Here is a 21207-nt window from a genome sequence, read left to right as displayed (position 1 = left end):
TTCCTTGGCTACTATCCCATCCACAAAATATCATTTTTCTCCTATGGTTCTTTCACTCTCTTGGGTTGATTTCCACTCACGGGTTTTGTCGGCTAAGTCAAGTAAAAATTCCCATGCCTTTCCTTCATCTGTAAAGGATGTGAATCCCTCAGGGCACATAGACTCTATCATTTGTTTAGTTGGGTAATCAATACCCTCATAAATTATTTGACATAAATGCCATAGGTCTAGGCCATGGTGAGGGCATTCTTGGAGTAGATCCTTGAATCTCTCCATAAGTTTGGAAAATGACTCACTAGGCTTTTGCCTAAACTGAAGGATATCACTTCTAAGCTTATTGGTCTTGTGAGTTGGGAAAAACTTCTTAAGGAAGACAACTGTGAACTGTTCCCATGAGGTTATGGAATTTGTGGGTAACCCATACAACCACTTCTTAGCTTGGTCTTTCAATGCAAAAGTGATAAACCTAAGCTTAACAGCATCATCAGAAAGATGTTGGATCTTAATTAGAACACATACCTCTTCAAATTCCCTTAGAAATAGGTATGCATCCTCAGAGGTCAACCCATGGAAGTGGGGCAACATAGTGATGTATTGAGATTTGAGTTCAAAATTATTGCCCTGGGCTTGTGGTAGAACTATGCAGGAAGGTTGGGCTGTTCTAGCAGGGTAGAACCTATCTTTCAGAGATTTAGGTGAAGGTTTTGCTTTTGGTCTCCCATATTGAAGGGTTTTAAAGAGAGCAAACGTATAGGGTCACTACTTGTTGGATCTCTTCTTTCTAACCGATTCTTAGTATTACGTACCCACTTAACACTCATGCAACAGAAAACTACCCACAACTAAAGTAAGGCAAGCACAAAAGAATGGATAGCAAAAACTTTTTTTTTTTTTTGATTTTTTGTTTTTTTTGCTTTTTGGGAGCTTACCGGCAAGGATCCGGAGTTGCTCAGGTCAATTCCTGAGGTACTGCTACAGGGTGAAACCTGTCTTTATCATACTGTGAGGCATGGCGACCTCCACTGATACAACTATTATTGCAAGTTGTTCTTCTCAGGAATTCAATAAAAGAAAAGGAAAAATATAAAACAAAGCAAACAAAGCACTCCGATTTACCAAAAGAAAGTGAAAAATAACATGGAACTGTCTCCCCGGCAACGGCGCCAAAAACTTGTTTGAGATTTAAAATGTAACTGCAAACGTACGGATCAGTGTAGCTACGGGTCGAACACAGGGAGAGCAGCCACTTTATTTTTTATTTCTTTTAATAATGCGAAAGTGAACTGATTAATGGTTGTGATCTAATTCTAATTACCGTCCTAAACATATGTATCTAAAATAACGTCCTAACCATTCGTCATCTAAGAATTTAAAGATGCAAGCCACGCAATTAAAATTAAATAAATAAATAACTGAAAATAAACAACCTACGCAATTAAAAAAAAAACAATAAAGGGAAAAAAATGTTGAAATAAAAATAAAGTAAAAGAAAGGGGATAAAGCTAGAGAGAGACTCACAAGTAGGTTTCTCTACTTAGCCCGAGGGATGCATCATAATATGAGCTTCCCTACTTGACCAGAGAGTTACTCTTACAAGGGTTTCTCTACTTGGCTTTAGGGAAAGGGAGACAATTAAAATAAAAGCAATAAATTGATGGTTCTATGGCTAGGAGGGGCAAAACCAACACATACACTAGCCATGATCCTTGGGGGAAAGGGATATCAATACTGTAACAACTGAAATTAAAATCCTAAATTAAGAAAGAAAGGGTAGTCAGAAGTAGGAATGAGAGGGGGGAGAGAAGACTACTGAAGGAGCCTACTTACTTGAACTTCAACCCTCGAACTGAAAACTTGATCGATTTGAGATACTACTAGTACTAAAAACCAGATCTAGAATAAACCAAATCTGAAATTTCTAGTACTAGAGAAAACAAATCTTGAAAAAAAAAATTGCTCCATGGCTCATGATCTTGTCACCTAGATCTAAGCCAAGAACTATAACTTTAAAAAAATTACAACTCAATTGCATAAATCATAAACATAAAAGGGCTGAATAAAAATAAAATAGTGCTTGCATTAATTGAAATAAAAAAAAACTATTACAAAAGTGATTAAAGAAAAGATAAAGAAGAACTAAAACTAAAGAGAGAGCAAGAGAAAGAGAGAGCAACTAAAAAAAACTAGAAGAAGAATGAATTGTCTCCCCTCCTCTTACATGAGTTGTATTTATAGGGAATGGGGAGGTAGGGTGACAAATTTCTCTTTCCTAAAAGAGAGAAACCCACAATTGATTGTGAGATCTTTTGAGACCAAAAGTGCTAAGGTGGAGGAGAGAGAAGAGAGAAATAAACTTTGAGAAATTTCCTATAATTTTTTTGCTTATTTTCTTTCTTTTTTTTTTCTAATTTATTTCTCTTCTTTTTCTCCCTCCAAGGGACGATTTTCTTCTTGCTTTGTGTGATTTGGACAATATTTTGGTGATGATGTGGAGGAGAGAGAAGATTTGGACAATCTTTATTTCTCCCCTTTTTTTTTCTTTCCTTTTTTTTTTCTTCTCTTCTTGCGCAGGAACCCTTCCACGATTTTTCTTGCTTCTAATTTGATGTGGAAATTCCCTCCATGCCCTTAGTTCTTTAAGTGAATGAAAAGCAGGAAATCTTCAACAAAATCTTTTAAAAAAAACAACCATGAGATTCGAACTTGAGACCTCTTGGTGAGCAAGGGAATTTTGCACACCATAGCTCACCAACTACACTAGGTAGTTGTTGTTACCAAAAATGAATCTTCAATCACTTAAGGATGTGGTCCATTGATCCTTGTTGGTATTTGGAGTATTCCTTGTGTTTCTGAGACAATTGCAAACGGGCTAGTTTTGCATCTCGGTTCAGTTCTGATTCATTATTCTTTTTCTGGCCTGAAAAGAATAATCACTTGTACGAGTAACCAAACGAATGCGTACTTTTAATTGGACACGTCCATCTTGCTCAAAATTTTGTCCTCTTCGCAACCATGAAAAGAAATAGGACCTCTTTACGTGTAAAATTGGAGATATAGTATCCGATAATCCTTAAGGCCTTGAAAATATAAAACCTGCAAAAAGAGAGTAAAACCCAAGGTAGCTCCATTCTAAATATGTAAAATGTATGTTTTACTACCCTAGATTTCACACATAAATGTGCTCATCACATAGGGTCAGAATCAGCTCAAGGCCAAGTATAGAATTAGCAATAAAACCAGCAGCAACAGTGGCTTATGTTTCCACTGTAGTCTTAGGATTTCCCATTTTATGCTATTCCGACATAGCCGGCTTTTCTTTCCAGTTTTATGCTCTAGTTATTAGTTGCATTTTATTTCCTATCATTTGCTTCTATTATTTGCATTCCTAGATTTTTAAGCTAGTTAGGATTTCCTGATTTCTGTCTTTTATTTCAAAAAAAATTTGGTGTAAGCTTATGTACTCAGTTGTTGATTATAATGAAATGGATTTGACATCTATACTTGTCTCCTAGTTGTGCATTTCTATTAAGTGTTGTCTTTAAGTTTTTTATTTAAGTCCTAATCCTCAAATCATGGTTCGGTTGAGATTGTAAGTTAAGGTAGAGCATCGCACTCTGATACCAAGTTGTCACACCCCAATTCCAGTAAACCCAGCTTAACATTAGGAATACCAGTGGTGTGAGTAAGATAGGTACCCGTCTTACAAACTTGCCAGGATCTCTGATAGAAGTACCTTAACATAAACAATCTCGCAACACGAACTAAGCCAATTGCAGCGGAATCAGAGTATAATAGCATAATCATAATTTAAAGTGGGGAACATCTAGTGGTATCATATAAATATAACCAAGTTATTCAATTAAAATAATTTAAGACTTATACATAATAGGTCCAAAATATAAAATCAATAGGTCGGTATCAGAAGATCAAAATACAACGTGCATCTCATGTGCCATATATGCACAGTAGTCATAGGGCACAATCTTGATCAAGCTCTTTGGCTTCTGGCATCCACCAATCACCTACACCATAGTTAGGTCCCATCGAGGTTGAGTCACCTCCTAGCGGTACTATTGTATCTACATCATCATCTAAAGGGGGCATATAAATGGGGTAAGCTTCCAACATGCTTAGTAAGGGGTGGGGTTCATGCACAACCAAGCACAAGCATTCACATATATTAAATTCCATGATGACATGAATTTAGGAATTAAACATATAGTCCATGATGTGAATGATGCAATCTAGTTGATTATTAAACCACCAAACAATACAACTAAGTCTGGTAATGCTGCTATGGCACATTAGGCTGTATCCCTAGTCTCAGAACTGCCATCGACTACACAGCGATACAAGCCCCAGCCGTGATTAGGAGCCTGCCAGTCTTGGGATGTATCCATCGGTCACCCAATAAACCCCTGATAACCCCCTCCTGGCAGTCACGGCATCGGGATCACCATCGGTGACACTGGACTAGTTCTCACCTCCGGTAACAATCACATCGTATCGCGGGTGTGGCATTCCGAGAAGGTTCATCGAACATACCACCATTGGTTATCGAACACCTTGCCCCCTATTGGCAAGGGGACATAGCATTGAGAATGTCACCTAACCATAATATCCTACATACCTTTCATAATGATACAGTTAGTATGGACCACACGACATCGAGATCACCATCGGCCACGAAGAAAGTCCATTCCCACGTATAGTCCTGTGGTACACGATACTGGGATACCATTGGCCACAAGGTGTAACCCACGATAATATACCTATTCTAGCATACAAAGTAGTTGAGTATGGACTACGTAACACCGAGATTCCCATCGGCCATGAAGTGTATCCATTTCCAAATGTAGTCCTAGAGTACACGATACTGGGAACCAATCGGCCACAAAGTTTATTTTGCAACTACATCTAACCTAATGCACATAATTAATGTATGAATGCAATAAACATATGGCAATCACGGTATCGAAACCACCTCGGCCACATCAAATTTCGTCTCACAACATATATTTCATACCATTTCTTCCAAAATATAACATGTTATAGAACATCATCATCATTTAAGAAATTAAATAATCATGTGAAATCCTACACATGCGAGAAATTCTATAATAATTAAACAATCCCAAAAGTAAAAGTCAACCATCCCTCACCTTGATTAAGTTTGAATGGATTGGGTTCCAAGTACGACCACCAAGTGTTCAATTCAATTTTGGCCTTGGGATACGTGTGCATCTCTGTCCTAGACACAAAGGCAATCGGGTTTTATTATGTGTCAGGAACATCGGGGAGAAACCATAGGGTTTACCCCCAAAGGAGTCAGACACTGTCCAACTTGGACAGTACAGGTCACTAGATTCAGTCACTGGAAACAGGGTTGGAACCTACTGGATTCACATCATAGGGAGCTCATAAGAGCTTCCTGTTCACCGAAAACAACCCACCAGATTCAGGCCCAGGTGTTTCTGGTGGCTATTTTTGGTGGAAACATAGAAAGTGCCCGTGTCATTTGGGCTTTCTGGCTCAGGACCGATCACCGGGATTTATTACTTAAAGTTTGTAAGCTGATTTCCTAGCATCATTTCAATCTAAAAAAATCTGACTCCATCAGGCCACTTGGGAGATACGTCGATCGAACGGTCAAAACCCTAGATGGTCATTTGGTCACAAGTGTTGCCGGACCTCAGTAGACTTGGTTTGAGCTCGACAATCACATCGGGGAGGTGAAACAGGCACTTCCCAAGCTTGGGGAGGTGTGGAGGTCAAGGTTCACATCCATACTCACCTTACCCTAGCTCAAAATGAAGAGAGAGAGTGGTAAGAGAGGTGGATCTTACCTCCGGCAGGGATTTCGGTAACTAACTGGGCAGCCTGCACCAAGGTGAGCTCCAAAATGTTTCTTCCTCTTCTTCTTCTTCCTCTCATTTTCTTTCCCTCTCCCACATTTTGTATAAATGAGAGGTGAGAAATGAACTCACCTCTCCTATTTATATTAAGTTGTGTCCTTAGGGTCCATTTTGTTGGCCCTTGTCCGTCTAAGTAAGTTATTCTGACATTCGGGACACGTGGGCCCATTTCCTTGGACTCATATGAAATACAAGTTACGGGGAAGGTGTGGGAGAGTTTGTGTGGTCATTCGGGGCCATTCCTGATAAGGGCGGTGGGGTTCATGGGCATCAGAACCAGTTCAGCAGCACAGGTAGCCACCGGATTCAGCCCATCGAATCCAGGCCTAGTTGCTTCCAATGGTCTATTTCTAGTGGTCAGGATAGTTTGTTGTCTTGGTTGCTTGTTGTCCATAAGTTAGTCTTGCACGGGTAGTTACCCTAGGCTGTGCACATGGCCTTCCAGCAGTTTTGGTGTGTGTCAGGATTCGAGGGTAAGGTGTTGGGTCACTTACTGTTTGTCATTAGAATTGAAAGGCTTGAATCCCCTCCAGTTAGATTGATAAGCAACACACGAGCAAGTGGGGTCATCTCTCTCCCTTTTACATGGGTTGTCGTGAGCTAGAACCCGATGGTACTTTCAACTTCTGATCCGAGACCTACCACAACAGTTCAAATTAGATCAGGTTATGGCACGGGTATAACACCTTGTATTTAAGTAGGTGAAAAATAGGATATCTTCAATTAAATCTCCAAAAAGATAGGAGATCTTGTGTTCCATGCCTAAAAGGAGAGAGAGTGTGCTCAAGGTGGGCCCCTCCTTTGTTGGCATCTAGAATATTCTCTTGTACCCTGGGACAGTTGCAGAAGGGCTGGGCTTGCATCTCTATTCTGTTCTGATCCATTATTCTTTTTCTTGCCCAAAAAGAATAATCACGTGTACGGGTGTCTAAACGAATATGTACTTTTAATGCAACACATCCATCTTGCTTAGAATTTTTTCCTCTTCACAGCCATGAAAAGAAATAGGACCTCTTTATGTGTAAAATTGGAGGTATGACACCCAATAGTCCTTAAGACCTTTAAAATAAAAAACCTGCAAAAAGAGAGTAAAACCTAAGGTAGCTCCATTCTATATATGTAAAAATGCATGCTTACATCCTAAGATTTCACACATAAATGTGCTCATCAATGACGGTCAATGTAATTCTTCACAATTTTCTTCTCTTGGTTATGGATCTTCTATAATCCCTCAAACCTCCTTGAGTTCTCTCAATGTAGTGGTAAAGAGGAGAAGAGTGAATGATGATTGTAGGGACCTAAAACCTAGTATTTATAATACTATCCTATACCTAAAACCCAAAACCGCAGTGGATTGGGCTAACATATCCCTAAAATTGAGAGTAAACTGAATCTATGGATGCAACTTGAGTCTCACCCATTTAATCAACCCAAATAATTAATTAAGTCCATAATCTAAAAATTTCCTACTTGAGCTACATTAATTAAAAGATTGTCTTTTAAATTGGTGTGGCACTATAATTTCATTACATTAACGACTCTTGCTGTGATTCAGTTGAAAAAATATTAACATTGAACAACAATAAAAGATACACCTCAATATATGATATACAACTTTTTGTCATTAAAAAATATGAGGGTAGGGGCCGGAGAAAATCCCCTTTTTATTGGCCTTCTCTCCTCTCTTTGTATATCTTCCTAGTGTGTGCCTTCGTAGGTCGTGCACCTCTGTATTATCGCTCGGAGATACATGGGGGCCTATTTTGCAGGGCTTCTCTCTCTCTCTCTCAAGGAGTGCGGTTCGAAGGTATACCCTCCTTAGGTTGATGAAGGTCCAATGGGGGATTGGGATCATACAAAAGGGGTTTGGAGTCACCACCTAGGGTTATTGGCCTAGGACCAGGGGGTGGGCCCAATTCATAAGAAAAGGGCCTAGAAATTGGTCTAGTCTGACATTAGGATACATATCGAGTTGTAGAATTGGAAAAGTGTTAGGCACCCAATCTACCTGGTTCAACCGGTCTTCCTACTAGATGCTTGAGAACAAACATTTTTCACAATTATTCCTATTCCGCATGCATGGCTAAATTATGACACATATATACATTGAAAAAAGAAATAATTACATATACACTAAAATGAGGAAAATAAGGAGTCTACATTGTGTTAATTCGGGTGAGAAATTATACCTGAGCTTTACCCCTGTTTCGGGTCAAGAGGGGTGGAACCCCGGTTGGTGCGGATACAAAATTTCTTGTGTATTATCCCAACTCAAAGGAAATTGGTCTTGACCTCCAAATTTCTTTCTTTAGAGATGTTGACTGTGATGGTATTCGGATATTTGGATAGAGTTTCAGCTAGGGAAGAGTGATTCCTGAGCTGACAAGTTTGTAGAACTTTGATAGAGCTTCGACTCGAGAAATGCTACTTGGAGGCTAAGGCTTGGGTGGCACCCTGGAAGAGCTTCGGCTAGGGAAAGGCTACTTGAAGGCTAAGGCTTGGGATAGGGAAAGGCTACTTGGAGGCTAAGACTTGGGTGGCACTCCGACAGGGCTTCAGCTAGGGAAGGGGTATAGGAGGGCTTAGGCAAGCCAAGGGATGGACCTAGGAGGGTTAAAAGGCTTAGAAGGCTAAGAAGGCTTGGGAGGGGCCAAAAAATAGCCATGCAAGGCAAGGGAGGAAGGGAAAGTGTTTCCCCTAAGGGTGCTCACCAAATGAGCTCAAGTGTGTTGGAGTGTGCTAGAAGTGAGGGAGGGGATGTTTATAGGTTTCTTGGACCAATGGGGTGAAAAAGGGAATTTTTCAGCTAATGGATTGCATCGGCACAGGGTGCTAGTAGGGGTACGGGGTATGCAAATGGGGGCTGTGGGGTTTTTGGGCAAAAATTCACACTGGGTGTGGGGGCACCTGGCATGGGGCGAGGATGCTAGGCATAGGGCAGGGGTGCTCGATGCAGGGCGGGGGCACTAGGCAAGGGCATAAGGTAGGGGTGCTAGGAATGGGGTGGGAGCACCGAGCAAGAGGTGGGGGCACTGGGTGTGGGGCGGGGGGTAGGGGAATATTCTTTAAAATATTCCCTAGATTCTGATCCAATGGTTCTGGATAGATTCCATCTTCTGGGGATGATTGCGAGAGATCCGATGGTCCGATTTTGATGCATCATGTATCGTTGGAATCATGATTCCGACTACTATCCATCCATATGGTCACTTTGTATTGGATTCCTTTGTATATGTGATGTAATAATTGGAATCTTCTTTTCTCCTGCTAGGGTTTCTAGGGTTTATGGGTGTAGGGAGTGTTTTGGGGTTGAGTCACCTCAGTTAGTTGTCATCTCTATTGATTGGAAACAAAGCCATCTCCATGATCCATGATTCATCATAGTTGGGGGAGGGTGACAAAATTGGGTGTCTACAGAATGGCCCTCTTTGGCTGAGGCCTATGCCACAGCCGAAAGGCAAAGAAAAAAACAACAACATTTTGTCACCCGGAGCATGTATTGTCATCATCTTGCTTAATGGTAACAAAGATGAAAATGCAATAGGTAATATCCTCTAGCTACTTAAAGTTTAGAGTCATACCTGAGTCACTGGTTCTTCAGTCTATTTTGCAGGGATTCGCGTCATTCCTACAAAAGATGTTAGTATTTGAGCTATCGTCTGCAGGAATTCGCACCATTTCTGTAAAAGCTATTAGTATCTAATTTGATCTTGCATTCCTTTTTCACTCCATTTCAGAGCCATCACTTGCAAGGATTCACACCATTCCTACAAAGGATGTGAGTATCTACCATTCCTGCAAAGGATGTGAGTATCTGATTTGGTTCTTGTCCTATCGTTTGCAAGGATTCGCACCATCCTACAAAAGATGTGAGTACTTAATTCTGTTCTTATCTCCCTAGGCTGGGTCTTCCGAACCAGTCTAGGAAATATTTGGTCTTGGGTCACTTGGACCATGGGGCCGGGTATCTTGATCTTGTTTCCCTAGGTTAGATCTCTATGACTAGTCTAGGCAAATTTTGGTCTTAGGCCACTTGGACCATGGGGGCGGGTATCTTAATCTTATATCCCTAGGTTAGGTCTCTTAGACCAGTCTAGGAAAAAGTGGGTCTTTGGCTGCTTGGACCATGGGACAAGGTATCTTGATCTTGTGGGTTTGGACCATTCAGGATTGATGAAGATAAAATTGGGCCTCTAGGGCTAGTTCACTGAGATTGGTCCATTTGGGGCCGGTTCAATAATTTGATCTTGAGATTTGATTCTTGATTCTTCACCTTTGATTCTTGATTCTTTGATTTTTGATTTTTAATTTTTGAATTCTTGATCCTTTGATTTTTTACCTTTGATTCTTGATTTTTTGAAATTTTGACTTATGAAATTTGACTATTTGAAACATGGTATTTGATTTTTGAAGCTTTGAATTTTTGGGTGGGGGTTATTCCCACCGATTTTCTTTTGGACACATTGGTGACAAATGGTCCCCCCCTCATTTGGCTCACTTCTCACTTCTGATTTGTTCGAATTCTGAGTGAGCCAACCCAAATCCTTCAGAGTTCTTTGTAGCTCTTCGAAGTTCTTATAAATTCTTCGAAGTTCTTAAGGTGAAGTCTTTTTACAAATTTGAAATCTTTTTGGGCCTTTCTTATAATTTTTAAAGTTCTTTGGGCCTTTCTATAATTTTGAAATATTCTAGAGAGATCCAGGAAGAGGACCCACGGAGGTCGTATGCTCACGGGCATAGCAGGGCATGACCCGAGGGGGGTGGATCCTGCCATCTGGTACACGGGACAGACACTTAGGGGACCCGGGGGCATATTTGTAATTCCATGTGGGGCACGTGGGCGAGTCATCTTTGCTCTTCCCCTGTTTGTTATTTTTGAAAATCATTTTCTTTTATGTTCATTATTATTATCTCTTTTAGGTGCCCCCTAGGGGTAGACCCCCAGTATTGGCCAGATATGGGCACCCCAACATGGCCTAAGAATGGTACAAGATACTCCCCCCAAGGGTTGCACACCTGTGGAACAATACTTACCTGCACCACTTGGCTCTTCTGGAGACCAAGAAATTGGATCCTGGGTTTGTGAGAGGGATCATCGAGCGATGGTGGCCCAACACTCATTCTTTCCACCTTCCTATTAGTGAGATCACCATGTAGACACCCAATTTTGTCACCCCCTCTGGCTATGATGAAATGTGGATCTTGGACGTGACTTCTTGCTTTTGATCAACAGGGATGATGATTGACTAAGGAAACTCGAAAACATCCCCTACTTAAAAACCCCAAAAACCTCACGCGGGAGAAAAGAGGGTCCAATTTTGAATTTTTATATATAAAAGAATCTGGTCAAGATGACCATACGGATGGATAGTACTCAGAAATACGATTCCGATGATATATGGTAAGTCAAAATCGGGCCGTCGGATCTCTCGCAATCTTCCCTGGAAAATTGTATTTTCCACGCGAATCTCGTGCGCACCAGCCGACGCACAACAAAAGGCCATCCCACACATAGCTGCAGGCCAACCTGGGTACAGCCACAGCCCAGCCCATGCACATGTGCATGGTAGGCCAGTCCATGCACGTAAGCAAGCCAGCCAGTGTGTAGCCGTAGGGCAGCCTGTGCGTAGTAGCAGGCCAGCCCGTGTGCACCCTGGCAGCCAGTATACCCCCATTGCCCGTCTCTCGCATGCACCCCTACCTAGCCTTGTGTGCCCTGTCAATGGTGGGATTTGAGTTCCACTGACCTGGTGGGTGAAGATATTTTCTCTTCACCTGCTTGCACATTTTACGCTATCCCGCTAGCATACCCTACACCGTAACCTCCCATTGGCCCAAATTTTTATACTTTCATCCAATTGGTGTAAAAAATCACTTTTTTCTACCATTGGCCAAGGGAATTCATTTTCTCTCCCCATTGGTTCAAGATTCCTATAAATACCCCCCCTCCCTTTGGTTTTTCACACTAACACACCACAAGATCCAAGCCTCCAAGTGAGCATCCTAGAGAGAGAAGCTCTGCCCTCTCTCCTCCCCTTCCCCCTTGAGATTTTTCAAGTCTTTGGAGTGATATTCATTGTTCTTCGGATCTTCGAAGTGTTCTTCAGGCCTTTGAAATTTCTCAATCCTTCGTTTTCTTTGAGTGAGATTTTACGTCGAAAAAACTTCCCTTTAGTTTTCCATCCCTCCTTGAGGTTCTTCCAATCTTCATGGAGATCTTCATAAGATCCAAAGTGTTCTTTAGGCCTTCAAAGTTCCTCAATCCTTAGAATTAACCTATCTCCAGCTGATGCTCTGTCAGAGTGCCGCCTCAGTCTAGCCCTCCCATAGCCTATCCCTAGTGGAAGCTCTGTCCGAGTGCCACCTTAGTCTAGCCCTCCTATAGCCTATCCTTAGTGGAAGCTCTGTCCAAGTGGTACCTCAGCCAAAACCCAAAAGTAGCCCATCCCTAGCGGAAGCTCTACTCGAATACCACCTTAGCCTAAGCCCAAAAATAGCCTTCCCTAGCCGAAGCTCTGTCCGAATTCGTAACCAAAAGTAACCATTCCTAATCGGATCTCTACTTGAATATTATCATAGTCAGTATCTTTTGAGAAAGGAAGTTGGAGGTTAAGACCATCTTCCCCTAAGCCAGGAGAATCCATAAGAAATTTCGTACCAGCATCAACTAGGGGGTCCACCCCTCTTGACCCGAAATAGGGGTCAAGCCTAGGTATAATTTCTCAACAGAATTAGCACAATGTAGACTTTATATAGGCATTTTTTTAGTGTACATAGTCATTTAAATTCAGTCAATGTATATATGTGTGACAACTTAACCATGCATGCGGATTAGGAAGAATTGTGAAAAATGTTTGTTCTTAAGCATCTACTAGGAAGACTGGTTGAACCGGATAGATTGGGTGCCTAACACCTTCTAAATTCTACAACTTTACACTTACCCTAAATCTCTGGACCATACCAACTTTCAGGCCCTTTTCTCAAGAATTAGGCCCACCCCGGGGTCCTAGGCCCATAATCCTAGGTTACGACTCCAAAACCTTTTTGCATGATCCCGATCCCCGTATTAGACCATTATCAAATCCCCTTCTAGAATGACGAATCTTACACTCTTACGACATAGACCTCCACGTATCTTCGAGCGGAGATACGATGGTGTGGGGCCTGTAGGATAAGTATACATGATACATCCCTCCCTCATAAAAGAAAGAGAGGAGAGTGGACGGAATGAATGCAAGCCCTTTTCCTCCCCTAAAAAAGGGAGGAATGCATAGGCATCTGTTCTGGCCACTACCCTCACAATGGCGACTCCACTGGGGAGAAATGTCAAGCTTCCGACATTAGATGCTACCATTAAATGCAAGAGCATTTTCCACCACATCTGTTTGAAAACATGTTTGGCTAACCCCATGTTTGTATTTGTACTCGCTAATCACATCATGCATCATTCTCAAAACGAAATCATTTGGTGAGGGACTCCCTGTACCCGCACCCTCGGGGAGGTCAGTGCATGTCATAGAGAGTACTCTTAGAGTAAATGGTAGCCACGTCCTGTACAAGGGTGTGGGGTATTGTTAAATGGCGATGATGTTCAAAATTGTGCCAACACCCTCAGGGAGGTCCGTGCACTTTTTGACATTGTAAGATTGGATAATGATATTCCCGCATTACACTTTTGTACACAATCACTCACGGTTCCACCACCCAGTGGCTAGTTGTTTAACCTTGTTTGTAGTCACGAGTAATAGGCAAGGAAGTCACCCCCTTGATCTAGTACCCACGGGTATATTAAAAGAATCACGTAACTTGCATATATAGATCCTGTCAAGGAAACCTTATCGGTCTTATTGCATCCACCGTATGCTCGCATCATGTGGGAAATAGATGGAGAACACTAGGAACGGCACAAGCTGATCTGTAGAATTTGTTTGCGGTCTTGAAAAGGAATTTTCCTATGATATATTCTAGTCATAAAGAGATGCTCTCTTAAGTGGGTTTTGGATAAAAGGTGTCCTTCCCCCTTAAAATTGAAATATGGATTATTTGGCATATGCGATCCGAGCTGATTTCTGTCAAAACCCCGTAAAATGCTGAATTATCTAAAAGACCCGAGGAAACTAGGAGGAAGGTCACCTAGTGGGATAAGATTAAAGGAAAGCATGAATTTATCAGCAAAGAATGTATTAATAGGAATATTCTGGTTAAGCCATTTGTGTGTACCTCTCACTTATGATATCGAGTGGACTAGGGGCATCAAATCCTACCCACTCCCTATTATTAAGTGGACTAACTCTAGATGGATCAATTGGTTATTAATCTAGTGAATGTGTGAAAAAAAGGGTTGGGAATTCAAGAATCCTAAAATAAGCCATTTGGTTTAGGCACAATTCCACACCTCAAGTATTCTCCGTGGTCCATTTGGACACATCAGAGTAACCGATTGACTCGATTAAGTCTAGTATCACATCCATCATCTCTTTGAGGTTTCCTACTGCCAAGTGATTACAACCTAGCTCACATGGATCCACATGATCCTGAATCACCTAGTTAAGTATGGGTCCACCCCGTAGAGACCTTGCAGGTAGAAATGGCTAAGGTCAAGAGAGGAATACCACAGATACTACATGCACTTAAGAACCCTCCCCGGGCTGAACCAGCATAAGCTATAGGAGAGTTGGATCAGAATGGACCTATGGGTCATCGTGGGAATTCTTTTTGAGTTGACTCAGGAGAACTAGAGCAAGTCAGGCCAATCGATCAAAGAGGAGTTTCACCTATCGGTCCAAATGGTCAACGAGGGGTTTATTCCAGGGTCCCTCCTCCCAGGGTAATGATTGAAGATGAGGAAGAAGAGTTTGTAGCACACATCCGAATGAAGCCTCCAAAGATGGAGAAGGAAAGGAACCCCAAAGAGCATTTAGAGAAGTTGGAGAATATGATTGAAGCGAAAAAAGGCTTGGAAAACCAAGTAGTGGATTATGATGAAATGAGTTTCTTTTCTGAGGTGAGGATTCTTGAGAAATCCAAGTGGCAGACTGATAGATTTGATGGATCAAAGGACCCTAAGGCTCATCTCAAGGTCTTCCTCAACTTGCAGACAACCAGACGGGATAAGCATTCATCCTAATCCTATTAAGACTAGCACTAAGGTGGCTCACCCAGTTGGAGTCTTCCCAAACCCAGAATTGGACAACGGTGGTGAAAGCCTTTACCAAACAATACTTTTATAACACTGAGATAGATGTGAAACGTTGGGAGCTTGCAACGTTGAGACAACAACCTAGAGAAGGATTCACTGCCTTCTTGACGAGGTTTAGGGATAAGGTTGCAAAGATGGCAGATCGGACTTCAAAAGCAGAGCAAGTGGAAATGTTGATTGAAAATTTGTCAAAGCCATATTATGATGTCCTTTACTATCAACATCTACAAAATTTTGATGCCTTAATTACCATCAGTACACTTGTGGAAAATAGAATCCTAAGGGAAGCTCAATATCAAGGATCTTCCCAAGATGCAGGAAAGAACACTAGAGTTGGACGGGGGAAGGGTCCCGAGACCAATATGGTAGGTGCGGTTCAATAGTCAGTCTCACCTATTACCTCTTCACAACCATTCATTATACAAGCAAATGCACCCTCCCACAAGGCTCCTCGTCCAAGAAGGCAATTTATCGATTTAGGAATGCCGGTGACAACAGTGTATGAAAACTTAAAGAAACAAGGATTGCTAGGGATGGTGGCTCTAAGAGTGATCAGCAACCCTCCCCCAGCTTGGTACAGAGATCATAAATATTGTGCTTATCATACTCAGAAAGGGCACAACACTGAAAGATGCGTGGGTCTGCAGCATGCAATTCAGGATTTGGTAGACAACGAGACCATTGAAGTCAAGGTAAAGTAATCTCCTAATGTCAATACCAATCCCCTCCCAGATCATAGGACTATCAACAAGCTAGAAAAATTGGGATCCTAAATTTTGTGATCCAATCTATTTTATTAGGGATGCCAAGAAATATCAAGAGGAAAGGCATGTTGAATCGTAGGAGAAATTTCTGTTTGTGCAGAGATTGTCTCTCCCTTAGGAATTAGTAGGGCATATCTATAGTTTTGTCAAAGATGCCTATCAAAAGGAGTACGACTCCTTCCAAAGGGCTGTTCACATGTATCAGTTGGATACAAACTTTTTTCATCCCATGCTCTATGATCATATGAACAATCTAGATGAAGAAGCCACAGAGAGTGATCCCACTCAACTCATTATATCCAGAGCTCAGAGGAATCACATGAATGCTCGCAGGAAAATCATGAGTCCAAGGGCCAGAGTCATGTGGACTCCCAAAAGGAAAGAGTCATCAGAAGAAGAATCAGAAGATCGGACTCCCACCGTTCATCATTCCTCATCAACAGAAGAATCTACCGTACCATACCTCCAACATTCACCATATTACCAACCTACACCATATCATCAACCTTCACTACTTCATCAAGGAGGAGTTTTCTCATATTATCACCCCTAATCTTCATACCATATCTCTCACATCACATCACCTTCATACCACCCCACCTCATATCCCTCATCACCCTCATACCAATCCCATTCTCAAGGTTCGGTGTACAACCCAAAAGAAGGATGGATGGATGGGTACAATTGAAAGGATATGCTTGCACTACCAGACTCCCCAAAGATGACCACATCAATAGGATTAGTAAATGCTTTAGGAGAAGGCTAGGATGGTGATCCCACTTCTCTAATTCAGCCCACTATATCTTCAGAGGATAACCCAGAAAACATTGAAGAAGTCATGGATGACCTCCTCAAAGCAGTGATAGCATTGTCAGTGAGAGAACAAATCAAAGAGGATGCCTCCCTAATCCACATAGGGAGTGACACAGAGGATGATGACAAGGACGAGAGCAAAGATGAGAAGGATGGAGATAACTCTGATACTCAAGATGAGGATGAGTATCCAAATTGGGATGATTACCAAGGGCCTTGGCACAATGATGAAGATGATGAATCAGGATACCATTTCCCCAGAGATCCAGGAGGATATTCAGTATTTTCCATCGGTGAAGATGATCCAATGACTGATCTCACAGATGCTATTCAGCTGGCACTCACAATTCACATGGAAGGGGGAGATTCAACATCAGATTCAGAGGATAGTGAAGGGTATGAGATCACTATTGAAGGTGAAGAAAATCCTATAGCAGAACATATGGCTTATGTCCATAATCATTTGGTTGACATCAAACTCGAGGTTGATGGAATTGATCGAATGTTAGGAGAAGTAGCCATCAGTGAACAATACTACATTGAGCAGTTGATAATCCTTGTAAAAATAGGGGGACATTCCACACTTGCAGAAATGATAGATACAGCAGTTGCATGACTTTCTAATGCAGTCAATATGGTATGAGCTAGGGCCGTGGATATTTGTGGAGGACCTTGACCTCCTACCCCAAGTAGTGAAGAGGAATCTGAGGAAGAAGATGACCCCATGGTAGGGATAATTACCATAACAAATAGTGATGATGAAGATTGCTATCCCACGGAGATTATCGTGAAGAAACCTGCCAATGTGATGGAGACCAAAAGTGGAAAAGAACACAAGGGTAAGGCCCTAGCCGCAGAACAGTCAAGAACTAGTGGGGCAGGAACTAGTGGCTTGAAGGAGTTGGAGAATCTAGCCTTAGCTGAAGTCCCAAGCTAATATCTTGATTTGGGGATTGTTGATGGCCTCCCCCACACACCGCGATGTAGTCTTGAAGTCTCTCACCAATGTGCAAGTGCCAATCGATATAGATCTAGTACACCTCTCACACATAGTGGGGGCAACATATGTAGTACAGTCATTGATGTTCTCAGACTCTGAACTCCCCAAAGGAGCCTAGCACAATAAAGCTCTACACATAACGGTAGAATGTTTGGATAAGGTGGTTCCCTAGGTTTTCATTGACAACGGGTCCGCTTTGAATGTTCTACCCTCGAGATAGGCAAAGAGTATTGGCATCAACCTGTAAGAGATGACGTTGTCAACCCAAACCATATGAGCATATGACAACACTAAGAGAAAGATCCTTGGCATCCTCACCATCGTCGTAGTAATTGGCCTGGTGAAGTTTGATATTGATTTCCAAATCATTGATATATCGACATCTTTTAACATGCTCTTGGGAAGGCCTTGGTTGCATCAGGCGAAGGCAGTATCCTCTAGTCTCTATCAAAAATGAAGTTCATTCATAAAGGAAAGGTGATTACGATATCCGGAGACCCTAAAGTGGTGAACACCTTAGCCAACATTGAAAATAGATAAGAATAAGACCAAGAAGTTTAACTTAGTGGTTTTGAAATAGAGGAAACCTATGCTACCATTGCCAAGGAAATGCCAGATGAAAAGATTTCGACTAATTATGAAGCTATATGGAGTCCTCCGATGAATCAAATGATTAGGAACATACAATACTTTCTAGGGATGGGATTGGGAAAGGATCATCAGGGTGTTTCAAAATTACCTACTCAGGTGGTTAGCCAAGGAAAGAGAGGTCTTGGGTATATTCCTCAAACCCCCGGACCCAGCAGTAAGAATGGCAGCAAAGGGCAGAAGGTACTAAGGATGACTAGGAAAACCTCTGCCTCTTACTACCCCACTCTTAATGGGTACTTCATAAGGGAAGGAGAAGATTTTTCCTTTTGCGGAAATGTTAAGCCATGGTTTGACGAAACCGTCGCAAAGATGTAACCAGGGTTTGAAGTATTCTTTCAAGATGAGTTTGACTGGGTAACTCATGAGGTAGAACAACAATAAATGCTAGCCAAAGAAAATGATGAAGATAGTTACATCATTGGAATAGTGGAAGTAGCACTGATTGAAGATGGGTTCTCCTCTAACAACCCCACAACACTGATCCGGTCAAAGGAACTGCCAAGTCCCCGAATACTCTTGAAGAGGGAATGGGAAAAGAAGATAAGACTCGTCTAGAGTCTACAACTTCCCGCAGATCTAAAAGGTCACAGCTGCTCCTTTTTGCAGAAACCACGAGCTTAGGAGTTACATAAGCTCAAGTCCAGGCCTTTCAGAGGAAGAAGTGCTCATGTGAAGCAAAGAAGAGCACAAAGAATGATGGTTTGTATGTACTGTGCCCAAATAAACTGCAATGGGAAGGTCCGTGAAGGTGGTCAAAGATGTGATCGAGCCACTGGGATGGCATCCCTCAATAGGCTAAAAAAGATGGACTTTATAGAAAGAGGATTGAGTAGTCTCCACCAATCTTCACCTCTCAGAAAATTCAGCTTCCGAGAGCATGAGGTTGATCAACTGATATTTGTGAAGAAACAAGCACCTATCCAGAAGAATCATTGCACCATTGAAGAAATAGCAGCAACCTTCCTGGAAGAAGAAATAGGCCCGTTGCCACATCTCCTCATCCATCGAGTCGTCGAACTGCTCCTAAACTGGACTAGCATTGGGGAGAATTTCAAGTTTACTCATGCTATTAAGTCAATCAAATTGGATACCACTGATGAAAGTATTAAACTGATCATCTAGTCTGTAGTCGAGTCAGTTGTTGAGTCTGTTGTTTATGATTTCGTGTTGGCCTCCCCTCTTGAGGAGAGTCCGGAGTCTGTGTATGTCAAGTCTATTACTCTTTCTTTCATGAATAAAATTCTAATTTCGAGTATGACTTGCCTCCTTTTTTTTATGATGATCTTAATAAATATCAAGAGTTAATAAAACAATGCAAACCAAAGAAAGCCCAACCCATCCGTGAGGATACCCGGCTTATTAATTTAGGAACCGACCAATGCCTTTGAGAGGTAAAAATTGGCACCACCCTAGACAATGAAGAAGCAGAATAGATGATCAGTCTTCTGAAGGAATTCACCGAAGTCTTTCTTGGTAATATGAGGATATACTTGATATAGACCATGACATTGTGCAACACCGCTTGCCGACCTACCCTAAGGCAAAGCCAGTCAAACAGAAGCTCAGAAGGATGCATCTAAAATGGAGTGAGAAGATCAGGGAAGAAGTAGTAAAACAATGGAATGTGGGGTTCTTACGAGTTGTAAAAACCCCTAATGGTTGGCCAACATTATTGCAGTGCCAGAGAAGGATGGCAAGGTACGAATGTGCATAGACTTTTGGGATCTTAACAAGGTGAGCCATAAAGATGACTTCCCATTACCTCACATTGATGTAATAGTTGACAACACGGCAAGCCATGCCTTGTTATCATTTATGGATGGATTCTCAAGATACAACCAAGTAAGCATGCACCCCGAAGATTTGGAGAAGACAACCTTCACCACTCCATGGGGAACCTTTTGTTATAAGGTGATGCCTTTTGGACTAAAGAATGCCGAGGCAAATTATCAGAGAGTAGTTATGGACATATTACATGACATAATGAACAAAGATGTGGAAGTCTATATGGATGACATGATAGTGAATTCAAAAGATAGGCAAGGGCACATTCCTACATTAAGGCTATTCTTTGAAAGAATCAAGAAGTATCAGTTGAGGTTGAATTCTCAGAAGTGTGTCTTTGGGGAAACAATAGGAAAATTTTTACGGTTCTTCGTGAGTGAAAGAGGCATTGAAGTCGATCCTATCAAGATCAAGGCAATTCAGGAGATGCCCACACCTCGAACTGAGAAGCAAATATAAGGATTTTTAGCTCACATCCAGTATATCAGTAGATTCATAGCTCAGTTGGCTACAATCTATGAACCAATCTTCAAGTTGTTGAAGAAGGATTAGCCCACAGAATGGAATAACCAATGCCAACAAGATTTTGATAAGATCAAAGGATACCTCATGAACCCACCAGTATTAACACCACCACTAGAAGGAGAGCCACTTCTGTTATACTTATTAGTGGGAGATTATTCCATGGGCTCATTGCTAGCATAAAAAGAGATGAAAAAGGGGGCAGAGTATGCCATATATTACCTCAGTAAGTTGTTTCTGGAATATGAGATGCGGTACACATCTTTGGAAAGAACTGTGTTGCATTGTTTGGGCAATAAAAAGGCTGCGACACTACATGGTAGCTTATGTAATACGTTTGATCTCAAGGATGGATCCAATCAAGTACCTCTTTAAGAAACCAGCTCTAATAGGAAGGATGGCCCAATGGCTCCTTCTGCTATCAGAATTTAACATCACCTATATTACTCAAAAATCTATCAAGGGGCAAGCCATAGCTGATCATTTGGCTACCCACCCCACAGAAGATGGAAGAGCTTTGGTTGATGCCTTTCCTGATGAAGAAATCACAAGAATAGA

The 21207-nt window shown here is 41.7% G+C and overlaps 1 non-coding gene across 1 annotated transcript; it reads left to right on the top strand.

Annotated features, from left to right (window-relative positions):
• The first annotated feature begins 229 nt into the window (after positions 1-229).
• Positions 230-336, top strand: LOC122083019. The gene has a single exon (XR_006141545.1). It is a non-coding gene; the product is annotated as a small nucleolar RNA R71 (small nucleolar RNA).
• The last annotated feature ends 20871 nt before the right edge of the window (positions 337-21207 follow it).

Source organism: Macadamia integrifolia, chromosome 6 (assembly GCF_013358625.1).
Source record: "Macadamia integrifolia cultivar HAES 741 chromosome 6, SCU_Mint_v3, whole genome shotgun sequence".
NCBI classification, from domain to species: domain Eukaryota; kingdom Viridiplantae; phylum Streptophyta; class Magnoliopsida; order Proteales; family Proteaceae; genus Macadamia; species Macadamia integrifolia.
Note: the sequence above shows the minus strand (reverse complement) of the source record. Positions and strands in the feature narration are given on the sequence as shown.